This window comes from Meles meles, chromosome 3 (genome assembly GCF_922984935.1).
Source record: "Meles meles chromosome 3, mMelMel3.1 paternal haplotype, whole genome shotgun sequence".
Classification (NCBI taxonomy): Eukaryota; Metazoa; Chordata; class Mammalia; order Carnivora; family Mustelidae; genus Meles; species Meles meles.
Genome location: NC_060068.1, coordinates 90,065,603 through 90,081,778, shown reverse-complemented (window position 1 = coordinate 90,081,778; position 16,176 = coordinate 90,065,603). Strand labels below are relative to the sequence as shown.

General features: G+C 35.7%; 1 protein-coding gene across 1 annotated transcript in view; it reads left to right on the top strand.

The window, feature by feature from the left end:
* The window catches only part of RNF180 (ring finger protein 180), a 167,778-nt gene that overhangs the window by 19,954 nt on the left and 131,648 nt on the right, over positions 1-16,176 (top strand). The window lies entirely within an intron of this gene.

Sequence of the window (16,176 nt, the reverse complement as noted above, 5' to 3'; positions counted from 1 at the left end):
CCTGTATCTATAATGATAGGTTCAAAAATGGTTATGCGAAGGTGCTGAACAATAAATTGCAGGTGCTCTGGAGACCAATTAAAGCCAGTGGATGAGGTGCTCATGAAAATTTGGATATTTGAGGACCAGTATATTTCTAAGTACACTTTTTTTTTTTTTGCAAATTGTCTTTGTTACCTACTTGTTTATAGTAAATAGCAATCCTTATTAATCAGTATGTGAATATTAACAACATCCACAGAGCTTAAATATAGAAAGCTGCAACTTTGCATAATCATTTTTTAAACAATTCGGCAAACTCATTGCTTATTATCCTAGTCATAGACTGAATAGAATAAAATTACTGCATTGAGTGCTTCAATCAGGTTAATTATTTTTCATCATTTGGTTAGAGAGTATAATTATGGGTAATTATTATATTTTTGACTGGATGCTGACAAAAGCATTGTAGTTCGGTTTATCTGCAGGTGATGGTGTAATGTGGCATCAAAGCATATATTGTAGAATGTAAAAAATGAATATATTTTGGCACCATTATAATATACTTCATGGTTAATATATTGAAGCTATGAAATCCAATACTTTTTGTTGAAAATTTGACTTAAACCCATAGATAAATTGGAGATGGTCATATGTTAAGTGAATATTCAGAAAGTCTACCTTAAAAACAATGTAGAGGGCTTCAAATAACTCTTAAACAAATAGAACTTTAAAAGAAGTATAAAAATTATACTTGCTCTATACTATAAATTTATGCAGGTAACATCTTTGCAATTTAAAAAATGTGTTTAATTCTTGAGCTGGGTACTTCTGAAAACTTAAACTGTATTACTGTATTACTGATTATTTTCCAGCATAGGAACACTATTTTTATATAATTTAAAGCTAAGGAAGACCAACGTCAGTGTTGGGTTGGTTTGTTTTTTTTTTAAAGGGTACTTTTATTCATTCACATACATGTGGTATAACCAAACTGCTTGGCTAATGAACCAGAACAAAGGAATTCTAGTCATACCTGTGGCAGGTCAGTACCGGGATTACTAGGGCAGAGTCCTAGGAGGACTGTTTGGTTGCATGTAGCTACTGGCAAACAAATGCTGAATGTCTCCTTAGCAAAGAAAATGTAAAAGTCTGCAGAAGCATGGAAGTGGCATATGTGTTAGTGATGTGAGTGCACACCCCAGTTAGAGCCCTAAAGAAGAAGAATTTTTAATGGTTTTGTTAATTCAAGCCAAAAGATAAGTCCTGGAAAGATTTCATCCCTGAGATAAATTAATGGCTTAGCTATTCAGCTCATTCCATCTTTAGTAAAGAGTAGTTAATTCTGTAAACATTTATCAAATATGTGTTTCATATACCATGCCTTTGAGTAATGACTTCAATGTAGATCCTGCCCTTCTTTATTTTTTTTTTTTTTATTTTCAGCGTAACAGTATTCATTGTTTTTGCACCACACCTAGTGCTCCATGTAATACGTGCCCTCCCTATTCCCCACCACCTGGTTCCCCAACCTCCCACCCCACCCCTTCAAAACCCTCAGGCTGTTTTTCAGAGTCCATAGTCTCTCATGGTTCATCTCCCCTTCCACTTTCCCTCAACTTCCTTCTCCTCTCCATCTCCCCATGTCCTCCATGTTCTTTGCTATGCTCCACAAATAAGTGAGACCATATGATATTTGACTCTCTCTGCTTGACTTATTTCACTCAGCATAATCTCCTCCAGTCCCGTCCATGTTGCTACAAAAGTTGGGTATTCATCCTTTCTGATGGAGGCATAATACTCCATCATGTATATGTACCACATCTGCCCTTCTTTATTTTTAAAAGATCCATTTATTTATTTTAGAGTGAGTGCTCACACAAGTGGGAATGACTAAGGGAGAGAGAAAGAGGAGGGGGGAGAGAGGGAGAGAAGCAGACTCCCCACTGAGCACAGAGCCAGACGTGGGGCTCCGTCTCAGCACCCTGAAATCGTGACCTGAACTGAAACAAGGGTCTAACACCTAGCCAACTGAGCCACCCAAGTACCTCTTGCCCTTTTTTAAATAAGGAAGATAAACATACAAGATATAAAGGAAAGGTTACCTATTGTTAATGACAATATTTTTTAAGTTTAAAATAATTGGTTGGGAAATCTAAATTTAGGACTTTCATTTGATATTTAGTAATTTTTTTTCCCCCACAAACTAGACATCCTTATGTGGCAGATACCATAATAAAAATGTTAATGACACTATAAAAAGTTATTTAAATTTTTGAAGCTTAAGGGTATAAATGGGATTAATACTGAAATAGAAACTAAAACTAATTTTCAGTGTTTTATTCAACAGATATTAATTAAACTTCTACTTTGGGGGAAAGACAGTGCTGAAGAAACCTCTTTTCTTATTCACCATACTTACTCACCATAACCTTTTTGGGTTTCTGTTTTAGTTTTTTAATTACTATGCAATAAAATATATTCTTGGCATATAGCTCTATGATCTGAACACACAGATTGATATAACAACCACCACAATGGGGATACAGAGCAGTTCCATCACCCCCAAAATCTCCCTTGTGCCTTTATAATTGTGCCTTGATTATATCTTTATAATTATATCCTTGTCCTATCTCTAATCTCTGAAAACCATTGATCTGTTCTCTATTACTTTAGCTTGTCTTTTGATGATGTTGTAAAATAATAATGCAATGCTGTAAAATTAGAATCATATAATATATAACCTCTAGAGACCAGCTTCTTTGATTCAGTACAGTTGCCTATGAGATTCATTCAAGTTGTTGAATGCGTCTATTGTTTGTTCTTTTTTGTTGCTCAGTAGTATTCTATTATGCCAATAAACCACAGTTTGTTCATTGTCCTGTTCAAGATAAGGGAGTTGTTCAAGGTTTGGGCAGTTATGAATAGAGCTGTTCAAACCATTCCTGTACAGGTTATCCTGTGAACCTAAGTTTTCATTTCTTTAAGGTAAATACTCAGGAATGAGAATACTGGATTGTATGGTTAAGTATATATTTAACTTTGTAAGAAACTGTGAGATTGTTTTCCAGTTTTGAAAATGGTTATACCATTTTGTATTTCAAGACATGGTATATGAGAATTTCCTCTGCTGTGAGTCCTCACTTACACCTGGTATTCTCAGTATTTTTTAAATTGTTATAAGTGGGTATGTAATCATATCATATTGTGGTTTTAGTTTGCATTTTGCTGATGGCATTTTCCTAATGATGTTGAACATTTTTCATATGCTTATTTTTCCATTTGTATATATTGTTTAGGGAAGTGTCTGTTTAGAAATTTTGGTCATTCTTAATTGGGTTGTGTTCATTGTGTTGAGTTGTGAGAGTTCTTTATATATTTTAGATACAAGTTTTTCATCGCATATGTGATTTGTAAAGATTTTCTCTGAATTGTAGTTTGTCCTTTTTGTCTCTTAATTTTTTTTTCCTGTGAAGCAAACATATTTAATTTTGATAAAGTCTAATTTCCCATTTTTTTAAATGGATTATGCCATTGATGTCATACCTAAGACCTCTTTTGCCTAATTCTAGGTTATAAATTTTTCCTAATGGTTTAGGTGCTTTTAGGCTTCCTCTAAAAGTTTCTTAATTTTGATTACCACGTTAAGAATTATGATTCATTTTGAGTTTATTTCTTTTTAATAAAGTGTGAGGTTTCAGTTGAGGTTTGCTGTTTTAAATAGAGATGCTTGATTGTTCCAGCACCATTTGTTGAAAACACTGACCTTTCTCCATTGAAATGCTTTTGTAACTTTGTCAAATACCAATTGGCTGTATGTGTGGGGGTTCTATTTCTGCATTATCTATTCTCTTCAGTTCATTTCTGTGTTTCTCTCATTGCCAGGAGTCCTTTCTCTTACTTTTTGTAGCTATAATAAGTCATACAGTAGGAGTCTGTGATTCCTGTAACTTAACTGTTCTTTATTAAACTTGTTTTATTTATTGTAGTACCTTTACCTTTTCATGTAAAATTTAGAACCAGCCTGTTTATTTACCAAAAAAGTCCTGTTGGGATTTTGATTGTAATTATATGAAATCTGTAGATCAACTTGGAGAAAACTGATATCATTACTGTGTTGATTTTTCTAATCCTCGAACATGGTATGTCTCTCCATTTGTTTAGGTCTTTGATTTTCAATCCATATTTTTATACTTTTTAGCATTCAGAACCTATGCATGTTTTGTTAGATTTATACCTATTTATTTTTTGATGTTGTTAATTTTTTCAATTTTTATATTGCTATTAATTGTATATTGCTAATGTACAAAAACACAATTGATTTTTTTTCACTTTTTTAAAATTTCTTTTCAGCATAACAGTATTCATTGTTTTTGCACCACACCCAGTGTTCCATGCAATACGTGCCCTCCCTATTGCCCATCACCTGGTTCCCCAACCTCCCACCCCTCAGGTCGTTTTTCAGAGTCCATGGTCTCTCATGGTTCATCTCCCCTTCCAATTTCCCTCAACTCCCTTCTCCTCTCCATCTCCCCATGTCCTCCATGTTATTTGTTAAGCTCCACAAATAAGTGAAACCATATGATACTTGACTCTCTCTGCTTGACTTATTTCACTCAGCATAATCTCTTCCAGTCCCGTCCATGTTGCTACAAAAGTTGGGTATTCATCCTTTCTGATGGAGGCATAATACTCCATCGTGTATATGGACCACATCTTCCTTATCCATTCGTCTGTCAAAGGGCATCTTGGCTCTTTCCACAGGTTGGTGACCGTGGCCATTGCTGCTATAAACGTTGGGGTACAGATGGCTCTTCTTTTCATTACATCTGTATCTTTGGGGTAAATACCCAGCAGTGCAATTGCAGGGTTATAGGGAAGCTCTATTTTTAGTTTCTTGAGGAATCTCCACACTGTTCTCCAAAGTGGCTGCACCAACTTGCATTCCCACCAACAGTGTAAGAGGGTTCCCCTTTCTCCACATCCTCTCCAACACACGTTGTTTCCTGTCTTGCTAATTTTGGCCATTCTAACTGGTGTCAGGTGGTATCTCAATGTGGTTTTAATTTGAATCTCCCTGATGGCTAGTGAAGATGAGCATTTTTTCATGTGTCTGATAGCCATTTGTATGTCTTCATTGGAGAAGTGTCTGTTCATATCTTCTGCCCATTTTTTGATATGATTATCTGTTTTGTGTATGTTTAGTTTGAGGAGTTCTTTATAGATCCTGGATATCAACCTTTTGTCTGTACTGTCATTTGCAAATATCTTCTCCCATTCCGTGGGTTGTCTTTTTGTTTTGTTGACTGTTTCCTTTGCTATGCAGAAGCTTTTGATCTTGATGAAGTCCCAAAAGTTCATTTTTGCTTTTGTTTCCTTGGCCTTTGGAGACATATCTTGAAAGAAGTTGCTGTGGCTGATATCGAAGAGGTTACTGCCTATGTACTCCTCTAGGATTCTGATGGATTCCTGTCTCACGTTGAGGTCTTTTATCCATTTCGAGTTTATCTTTGTGTACGGTGTAAGAGAATGGTCGAGTTTCATTCTTCTACATACAGCTGTCCAATTTTCCCCACACCATTTATTGAAGAGACTGTCTTTTTTCCACTGTATATTTTTTCCTGTTTTGTCGAAGATTATTTGACCATAGAGTTGAGGGTCCATATCTGGGCTCTCCACTCTGTTCCACTGGTCTATGTGTCTGTTTTTATGCCAGTACCATGCTGTCTTGGTGATCACAGCTTTGTAGTAAAGCTTGAAATCGGGTAACGTGATGCCGCCAGTTTTGTTTTTGTTTTTCAACATTTCCTTAGCAATTCGGGGTCTCTTCTGATTCCATACAAATTTTAGGATTATTTGCTCCAGCTCTTCGAAAAATACCAGTGGAATTTTGATCGGAATGGCATTAAAAGTATAGATTGCTCTAGGCAGTATAGACATTTTCACAATGAAAAACACAATTGATTTTTGTTTTGACTTTGTATCTTGTTATTTGAAAGTACAGATCTTTTGACATCTTGTCAGATTTATTCCTAAGTATTCATATTTTTACTGTTGTAAAAACATACTGTTTTCTTAAGTTTGAATTTCCAGTTGTTCATTGATAATATGTAGAAATAAAATTGAGTTAGTATGATCTTATATCTTACAACCTTTCTAATCTAACATAGTAGGAATAGTAGTTGTTTTGTAGATTCCATTGTATTTTCTAGTAGATAATCATAGTGTCTGCAAATAAATACAGCATTACTTCTTCCTTTCCAATCCAGATCTTTTTTCCTTTTTTTTTTTTTTTTTTTTGTTATTGAAGTAGCTAGAACATCCAGTACAGTATTGAGTAGAAATGAGGAGAACAGACATCCTTGTCTTTTTCCTGATATTAGGAAGGAAGCATTCAGCCTCTCACCATTAAGTATGTTAGTTTTAGGTGTTTTGTAGTTGCCCTTTTTATCAGATCGAGGAAGTTTCCTTATATTCCTAGATTGCTGGAAGTTTTATTATAAATGGATGTTGAATTTTGTCAAATGCTTTATCTCATCCATTGATAGGAATATGTATTTTCAATGTTAATACTGATTATTATACTGAGTCAGTCTTTCAGTCCCACAATAAACACCACTTTTAATATATTGTATTTTTCTTCCTATATATTGCTGGATATTATTTGCAATAATTTTTGAGAGCTTTTTCCTAACCTCTGCACATGATGGATATTGGCCCAAGGTTTTCTGTATTTTTGTGCTGTTCTTGTGTGGTTTGGTATCCAGATAGTACTGGTCATGTAAAATGAGTTAGGAAGTAATCTTTCTTCTTCACTTTTTGGAAAATATTTTGAAGGGTTGATGTTATTTTTTCTTAAAAATTTGTTAATGAAACTTTCTGGGCCTGAAGATTTCCTTTTTGGAAGGTTTTGAACTGAATACCTTTTCTCTAGTACTTATAGAACAATTTATATATCTCTTTCATTTTGTCTAAGTTTTGATAGTTTGTTGTTTTCAGTGAATTATCTAAGTTGTTGAAATTGTATATTAGTATTGTTTGTAATATTCCCTTATAATCCTTTTAATGTCTTGGATTGGTAATGATATTCCCTTTAAAAGCTTATAATTAATGATGGTTTGTATCTTCTCTCTTGCTCTCTTTTTTCTTTCTTCTTCTTTTTTTAAGTTTTGCTAGATTATCAATTTTATGGATCTTTTCAAAGAACCAGCCTTGGATTTCAATTATATTTTCCATTGTTTGCTACTTTTAAATTCTTAATTTCTGCTCTTACCTGTAATATTTTCTTTCTTCCCTTCATTTTCTTTCCTTTTAGAAAAAAATACTTAGCAACTTATTAATTGGAATCTTAGAAGGTTATTGTTTGGAAATCTTTCTTTCTCATCTAAGCATTTAATGCTGTGAACTTCCTTTAGTTACTGCATTAGTTACATCCTATAACATTATGGTTGTATTTTTATTATAATTCAGTTCACATTATTTTCTAATTTCTTTTGAGACTTTTTTTTTTTGTTTTGGCCCACCTTGTTTGTCTAAATGGTTAGTATAATCATGAAAAGACTGAAATACTAGCATTTTGAGGAAATTAATCAAAAATTTCTTCCTGGGTAAAATATTTCTTCCTCTGGATTGAGGGAAAGTAAAACTGTCCCTAGTATAATTGCATAATATTTTTAAAACAATTCTTTGTAAACAGCATTTCATTCTATTGTGTTTTCATTTTTTAACCTTAAGTCTATTTAATATGAGTAAAAGAAGATGTCTCTTTAAAGCCCACAGGAAACTATTGTGAAACAAAGAATTTACCTCATTTTTCTCTAGAGCATTGTGCATGAGAATATAAAATAATTGACCTAATATCATGGTTTGTAATAAATCACTGAACCATTTACAATGACTATATTATTTTGTTATCAGTGAATTAAACAAGTTAAGACTACTTGTATTATTACAAAGGTGTGATTTAAGCCCTGGGGAGAACAGGACCCAATAAATTATACCAAAGACCTGCTTATTTGGGTTTATCTAGAAAAGATACATATTTTCCACAAAGGCACTAAATTTCATTTCCATGGATTTTTACATAGTGATCATTTTGAACTTTGTGTAGATTTTAAAGGAGTTCACTTACTCTTTTATCACTTGATTCATCATCTTCAAATCATGCAGAGATCATATTCCAAATACATACTCAGTTGTCCCTTTAAAAGAGGAGAAATTTTCATGTATCTGAACTGTAATAATAATCCACATATTGAGCAATTATTCCCCATTTTTCTCTGCCTCCAACAGAAAATTAATGGTTTATTGAAAGAAAAAGCCTTAGTAATGAAAATCTGACAATTAAAACAACACAGATTTTACTGGTTTCATTAAATGCATAAACTTGGTCATGAAACAGTCTTCTTTTAGGAAGAATGTCATGACCTTTAGTCATATGTGGAGACAGAGTGATATTTATTTCTCAGTCTACTTTGTGTCAATTTATGGTTTCAGTTTGTTCGTTACTCTCATTTTATTTTTTTATTGAAGTATAATTACCATACAGTGTTATTTTACTTTTAGCTGTACAATAAAACAATTAACCAGTTCTGTACGTTATTCAGTGCTCATCAAGATAAATTCACTCCTAATCCCCTTCACCTGTTTCATCCATACCCCAATTGACCTCCCCTTTGGCAGCTACCAATTTGTTCTTTGTATGTAAAAGTTAGTTTTTTGTTTGTCTCTTTTTTCCTTGGTTTATTCATTTGTTTTGTTTCTTAAATTCTACATACAAGTGAAATCATATAGTGTTTGTCTTCCTTTGTCTGACTTATTTTACTTAGTATTATATCTTTAGTATTATAGGTCCATCCATGTTGTTGCAAACAGCAAGATCTCATTCTTTTTTTGGCTGAGTAATATTCCATCATTTGTGTGTGTGTGTGTGTGTGTGTGTGTGTGTGTGTGTGTATTAATGTGTATGTGTGTATTTACACACACATATAAATATACATACACACCACATTTTCCTTATCCATCTATTTTTGGATGGATGGACACTTGGTGCTTCTCTGTCTTAGTTCTTGTAAGTAATGGTACAGTAAGCATAAGGATACATAGATCTTTGCAAATTAATGTTTTCATTTTCTTTGGGCAAATAGCCAGTAGTGGAATTACTGGATAATATGCTAATTCAATTTTTGCTTTTCTGTGAAACCTCCGTACTGTTCCCCCATAGTGGCTGCGCCACTATTTGCATTCCTACCAACAGTCCACAAGGATTCCTTTTTCTACATAGTCTCATTAACACTTGTTATTTCTTGTTTGTTTTTTTTATTGTAGCCATTCTGACAGGTGTAAAGTGATACCTCATTGCATATTTGATTTACATTTCTCTAATGATTAATGATATTGGGCATCTTTCTTTTTTTTAATTTTTTTTATAAACTTATAATGTATTATTAGCCCCAGGGGTACAGTTCTGTGAATTGCCAGGTTTACACACTTCACAGCACTCACCATAGCACATACCCTCCCCAATGTCCATAACCCCACCACCCTCTCCCTACCCACCTCCCCCCCGCAAACCTCAGTTTATTTTGTGAGATTAAGAGTCTCTTATGGACAGGGCACCTGGGTGACTCAGTGGGTTAGGCCTCTGCCTTCGGCTCAGGTCATGATCTCAGGGTCCTGGGATCGAGCCCCGCGTCGGGCTCTCTGCTCAGCAGGGAGCCTGCTTCCCCCCTCTCTCTCTCTGCCTACTTATGATCTCTCTTTCTCTTTCTGTCAAATAAATAAATAAAATCTTTAAAAAAAAGTCTCTTATGGTTTGTCTCCCTCCCAATCGCATCTTGTTTCATTTATTCTTTTCCTTCCCCCCAAACCCCCCACGTTGCAGGTCCACTTCCTCATATCGGGGAGATCATATGATAGTTGTCTTTCTCCAACTGACTTATTTCACTAAGCATAATACCCTCTAGTTCCATCCACATCCTTGCAAATGGCAAGATTTCATTTCTTTTGATGGCTGCATAGTATTCCTGTGTGTGGTGTGTGTGTGTGGGGGGGTGTGTGTGTGTGTATCACCTCTTCTTGATCCATTCATCTGTTGATGGACATCTAGGTTCTTTCCATAGTTTGGCTATTGTGGACATTGCTGCTATAAACATTCGGGTGCACGTGCCCCTCCAGATCACTGCGTTTGTATCTTTAGGGTAAATACCCAGTAGTGCAATTGCTGGGTGGTAAGGTAGCTCTATTTTCAACTTTTTGAGGAAACTCCATGCTGTTTTCCAGAGTGGTTCCACTGGCTTGCATTCCCACCAACAGTGTAGGAGGGTTCCCCTTTCTCTGCATCCTCGCCAGCATCTGTCATTTCCTGACTTGTTAATTTTAGACATTCTGACTGGTGTGAGGTGGTATCTCATTGTGGTTTTGATTTGTATTTCCCTGATGCCGAGTGATGCGGAGCACTTTTTCATGTGTCTGTTAGCCACCTGGATGTCTTCTTTGCAGAAATCTCTGTCCATGTCCTCTCCCCATTTCTTGATTGGATTATTTGTTCTTTGGGTGTTGAGTTTGATAAGCTCTTTATAGATTTTGGATACTAGCCCTTTATCTGATATGTTATTTGCAAATATCTTCTCCCATTCTGTCAGTTGTCTTTTGGTTTTGTTAACTGTTTCCTTTGCTGTGCAAAAGCTTTTGATCTTGATGAAGTCCCAATAGTTCATTTTTGCCCTTCCTTCCCTTGCCTTTGGCGATGTTCCTAGAAAGACGTTGCTGCGGCTGAGGTGGAAGAGGTTGCTGCCTGCATTCTCCTCAAGGATTTGGATGGACTCCTTTCTCACATTGAGGTCCTTCATCCATTTTGAGTCTATTTTCTTGTGTGGTGTAGGGAAGTGGTCCAATTTCATTTTTCTGCATGTGGCTGTCCAATTTTCCCAACATCATTTGTTAAAGAGTCTGTCTTTTTTCCATTTGACAGTCTTTCCTGCTTTGTTGAAGATGAGTTGACCATAGAGTTGAAGGTCTATTTCTGGGCTCTCTATTCTGTTCCATTGATCTATGTGTCTGTTTTTGTGCCAGTACCATACTGTCTTGATGATGACAGCTTTGTAATAGAGCTTGAAGTCCGGAATTGTGATGCCACCAACTTTGTCTTTCTTTTTTAATATGCCTTTGGCTATTCGAGGTCTTTTCTGGTTCCATATAAATTTTAGGATTATTTGTTCCATTTCTTTGAAAAAATGGATAGTATTTTGATAGCGATTGCATTAAATGTGTAGATTGCTTTAGGTAGCATAGACATTTTCACGATATTTGTTCTTCCAATCCATGAGCATGGGACATTTTTCCATTTCTTTGTGTCTTCCTCAGTTTCTTTCATGAGTACTTTATAGTTTTCTGTATATAGATTCTTAGCCTCTTTGGTTAGGTTTATTCCTAGGTATCTTATGGTTTTGGGTGCAATTGTAAATGGGATTGACTCCTTAATTTCTCTTTCTTCTGTCTTATTGTTGGTGTAAAGAAATGCAACTGATTTTTGTGCATTGATTTTATATCCTGACACTTTACTGAATTCCTGTACATGTTCTAGCAGATTTGGAGTGGAGTCTTTTGGGTTTTCCACATATAGTATCATATCATCTGCAAAGAGTGATAGTTTGAATTCTTTGTCGATTTGGATGCCTTTAATTTCTTTTTGATGTCTCATTGCTGAGGCTAGGACTTCTATTACTATGTTGAATAGCAGTGGTGATAATGGACATCCCTGCCCTGTTCCTGACCTTAGCGGAAAAGCTCTGTTTTTCTCCATTGAGAATGATATTTGTGGTGGGTTTTTCATAGATGGCTTTGATAATATTGAGGTATGTGGATTTGGGGCATCTTTCTTATGTTGCCTGTTGGCCAGCTCTTTCATTTTATTAATGAAACAACATTTAGGGCTTGTTCACTAAGTTGATACTTTGGAACTGTTTCTACCTTGTAGGAAGTCACCATCTCATGAGATAATAAGATATCAATAAAAAGTCAGTTTTAATAGACATCACCAAATACCTTAACTTTGTTTTCCTGCCATTTCAGTTGATTTCAAAATATAGATAAGTAACTGTGGACTAAATTATATGGAATTGCTAATTCCTTTACCTTAAGATCTAAATTTTCTAATGCTTAACACAATACTCTGTACACACAGTAAGTAATCAAGAATTTTTTTTAATGAAAGCTTTTTAATTTTAGAATAGTTTAGATTTATATAAAAGTTGTGAAGCTAGGTCAGAGATTTCCCATATGCCTCCACCTAGTTTATCATATTAATAAGTTATGTTAGTGGGGAGCCTGAGTGGATCAGTTGGTAAAGAGGCTGGGTCTTGGTTTTGGGTCAGGTCATGATCTCAGCATCCTGGGATTGAGCCCTGAGTCAGGATCCATGCTCAGCAGGGAGTCTACCCTTGAGGATTCTCTCTCTTTCTCTCTGCCTTTCTCCCTGCTTCCATGTGCACACACTCTCTCTCTCTCTGTCTTTGTAAAATAAGTAAATAAATCTTAAAAAAATAATTTATATTAGTATGCTACATTTATAAAGTAATGAGTCAGTATTGATATATTAGTATTAATTGGGCTCTACCTTAGTCACAGTTTTTAAATTTTTACCTATAGTTTATTTATTTATTTATCTATTTTTTTCATTCCATTTTATTTTATTTTCAGTGTTCCAAAATTCATTGTTTATGCACCACACCCAGTGCTTTATGCAATACGTGCTCTCCTTAATACCCACCACTAAGCTCACCCAACCCCCACAGCCCTCCCCTCCAAAACCCTCAGTTTGATTCTCAAAGTCCATAGTCTCTCATGGTTCGTCTCCCCCTCCGATTTTCCCCAACTCACTTCTCTCCATTTCCCAATGTCCCCCATGTTATTCCTTATGCGCCACAAATAAGCGAAACCATATGATAATTGACTCTCTCTGCTTGACTTATTTCACTCAGCAAAATCTCCTCCAATCCTGTCCATATTTATTAAAAAGTTGGGTATTCATCCTTTCTGATAGAGGCATAAGACTCCATTATATATATGGAGCATAGTTCTTTTCTATGTTCCAGGATCGTATCCAGGGTACCACATTATATTTAGTTACCATATCTCCTTAGGCTCCTCTTGCCTTTAAGAATTTCTCAGACTTTCCTTGTTTTTGATGACTTTGACAGTTTTGAGGAATGCTGCCGAGCTATTTTGTAGTATGTCCCTCAATTAAGATTGACAAATACTTTTCTCATGATTAAGCTGAGGTTATAGATTATATGAGTCCCCAAGACCACCCCACATTCGATGATTCACTAAGAGGACTCAAGGGACTTACCCCATGGTCATACTCACAACTATATTTTATTACAATGTAAAGATACAGACCAACTCAGCAAAGGGAAAAGATGCATAGGGCAAATTCTAGACAAAACTATGTACATACTCCCAAGGTTCTGTCCCCATTGAGTTATATAGAATGAACTTCTTACATCAAAAATTGTGACAAAATGTTCAGTATTGTGTGCCAGGAGAGCTTATTATAGACTCAATGACCACGGTTTTTATTGGAGGGTTCCCTAGGCCCATAGAAGTGATGTGTGGCAGATCAGATCCCAGAGTCCATGCTGTTAACCATTATACCATGACCTCTGAAGAAAGAGTCTCCTCACATGTTTTATCATTCTTAGATGATTAAGAAAATATCTTATTACCACATACCTTTATATTTTTTTTCATCCTTTTCTGCATTTTACTAATATCCATGGGGTAAAACACTCATGGTCGATAACTATGCAGAATATTGAAGATACAGCAATGAATGAAATAGGATTCCTCTACTCATGGACCTTCGAGTGAAGAGAGGAGACACATATGAACATCAGTGATCTTTTTCTTAGGTATTTGCAGAAGTGTCGTATCGTAGAGAATCTTGGCCAAGAGCTCATTTGATCTGGGGTTGTTTTGACCAAGACATGAGATGCACTGGAGAATTCCAGAGCATTCACAAAAAATCAAGCTTGATTGGGAAAGGGTAGGAAGATAGTGTGGAAGTGGTAAGATTGATGACAGAGAAGAGAGGTTAGCTAGAAAGAATTGTGATGGAGTAGTCAGAAACATATATTTGATTATGAGGATGCCATGTAGCTGCTGAGTAGTTTTAGGCTAGATCCACGGTAAGAGCTCAATAAGTGGTTGCAGAGTATATGAATTAAACAGATAAATGACATATCCAGTGATTCAGGCATGTAAAATTAACCAGTTCTGGCTAACATTGGTTCCTTAACCCTAGCTACAGGTTGGAATCCCCTGAGGAGCTTCTAAAAAATGTGACTGCCTGGCCTCAATCAGGTTATATTTCACTTGGTCTAGACTGGGCATCAGTACATGTGTTTGTGTTTATTAAAATATATATATACATACAATATATTTTAATTTTCAAGTGATCCCAACATGTAGCCAGAGTTGAGAACTATTGAAAAAGAAGGAAGATCAACAAAAAAAGCAATTAAAAGTGGGTTAGAAGTCAATTTCTGGAGTCTTTGATGAAGGATTTATTTACAAGAGCAATGAGAATTTATTCTGATGGATGGTACGGAAGAAAAGCAGCTGGCTAGAACCAGGTGGAGAAGGAATTAGATGAAGAACCATACTGGAAAAGACAAGATACTTTGATCTTACCTTCTAACACTTAAAATAGCTCCTTACATGTCGTAAAAGACAGTATGAATATTTCTGCCCAAGTAACATTTGGTATATTCACATAGCTTTTCTTAGTCTGGCATTAAGAGAATGAGTTTTGACTAGGCAAGCCCGAGGGAGGGAATGGAATGGAGAGTTTGTAGCGGTGGGAGTGATGGAAAGAGCAGCTTAAAGTTACTGAGCTTCAGCTTGCACTAGGTGCAGTATAATGTGTTTTACTTGGATCAGCTCTTTCCCGTGAGCTGGTAGCTTGTAAAGCAGGAGGAAGCAGGAGGAAGGCAGGCTTTGGACACTTCAGGGGAGTGTGAAGGCAGTCACTTCCTCAGGCATTGAGGGGAAAAGGCAGTGGGTGTAAGAGAATGGCAAGGATGTGTGCTGTCCTGTCCCAAAATGTGGAAAAGGCTGATTTGTTTGGGGAAGAGAAAAAACAGAATCATCAGTGAGCTACTGCCAGAGAGACGCTTAGAGAAGATTGGAGCTTATCAGGTGGGACTGAGCTTAGTGCTAGGTGTGTTGGATGAATAGAACTAGACTACGTTTTCAGCTCTTTTGGCTTTGTGTGCTCTGGGAAGACTGCCTGGTTTTCATTCTATAACTCTACATTTGGCTTCATTTACCACACTAACCATTGTGGTATACGCTGTCCACCTGTCGTCCCTCATTGTCCCATTTCTGTACTAACCTATTTAAAAAAAAATCATAGGGCCTCCTTGTCCGCTCAAACCCCCTTGAAACTGTCGGATGCTGAGATGTAAGTCTCACCTGCTCTTCTCATGCATAATAACCTTACAATATCAGCTTCCAGGTGCCCCCAAACTGGGGAGGTAGCTGGAACGTTCTCCCTTGCTCTGCATGACTCGTTGTAACTGCTGTCCCTGCGCTTTCTTGAAAAAGTAATAATTTAAAGGGAATTTTTAATTTTAGAAGCAGCTTAACAGTGTTAGAGAAAGTTCAGGAAACTGGAAAAAAAATACATTTACACATCAGTTATTTAAACATCAAATTGAATAAAGTCGATATTTCTCAGAGGAAGGGAGAATATGATTCGGAGTGCTATATGGGGGGCTCAAACTCTTTTAGTTATGTTCCGAAGATAGTATTTTTCACAGGTGTTATCTTAGGTTTTATTATATTTTTTTAATGCCTTTCACATTTTATAACACAGTTGAAGAATTAATTATAAATCCTGTCATCCTAATAATGTCACCCTTTTTATTCATTTACTTTTGATGCAAAATCTGAAACCATTCACCTTTGTTATCCTTTTTGTAAAGCTAGAGAGGCTCCAACAGGTAGTGTAGGCAAGGAGTCTTCTATCTATGGGCTCAGGTTTTTTTAATAGTACTTGTCTAATATTCTGTCAAAATAAACATTGATTATTAAACCAAGAGAAAAACTTCCCATTAAAAAATAACTCTATATCTTTATAACTAAGTAACTATATATCTATATATCTTTCCACTAAAAAAGAACTGTATGTCT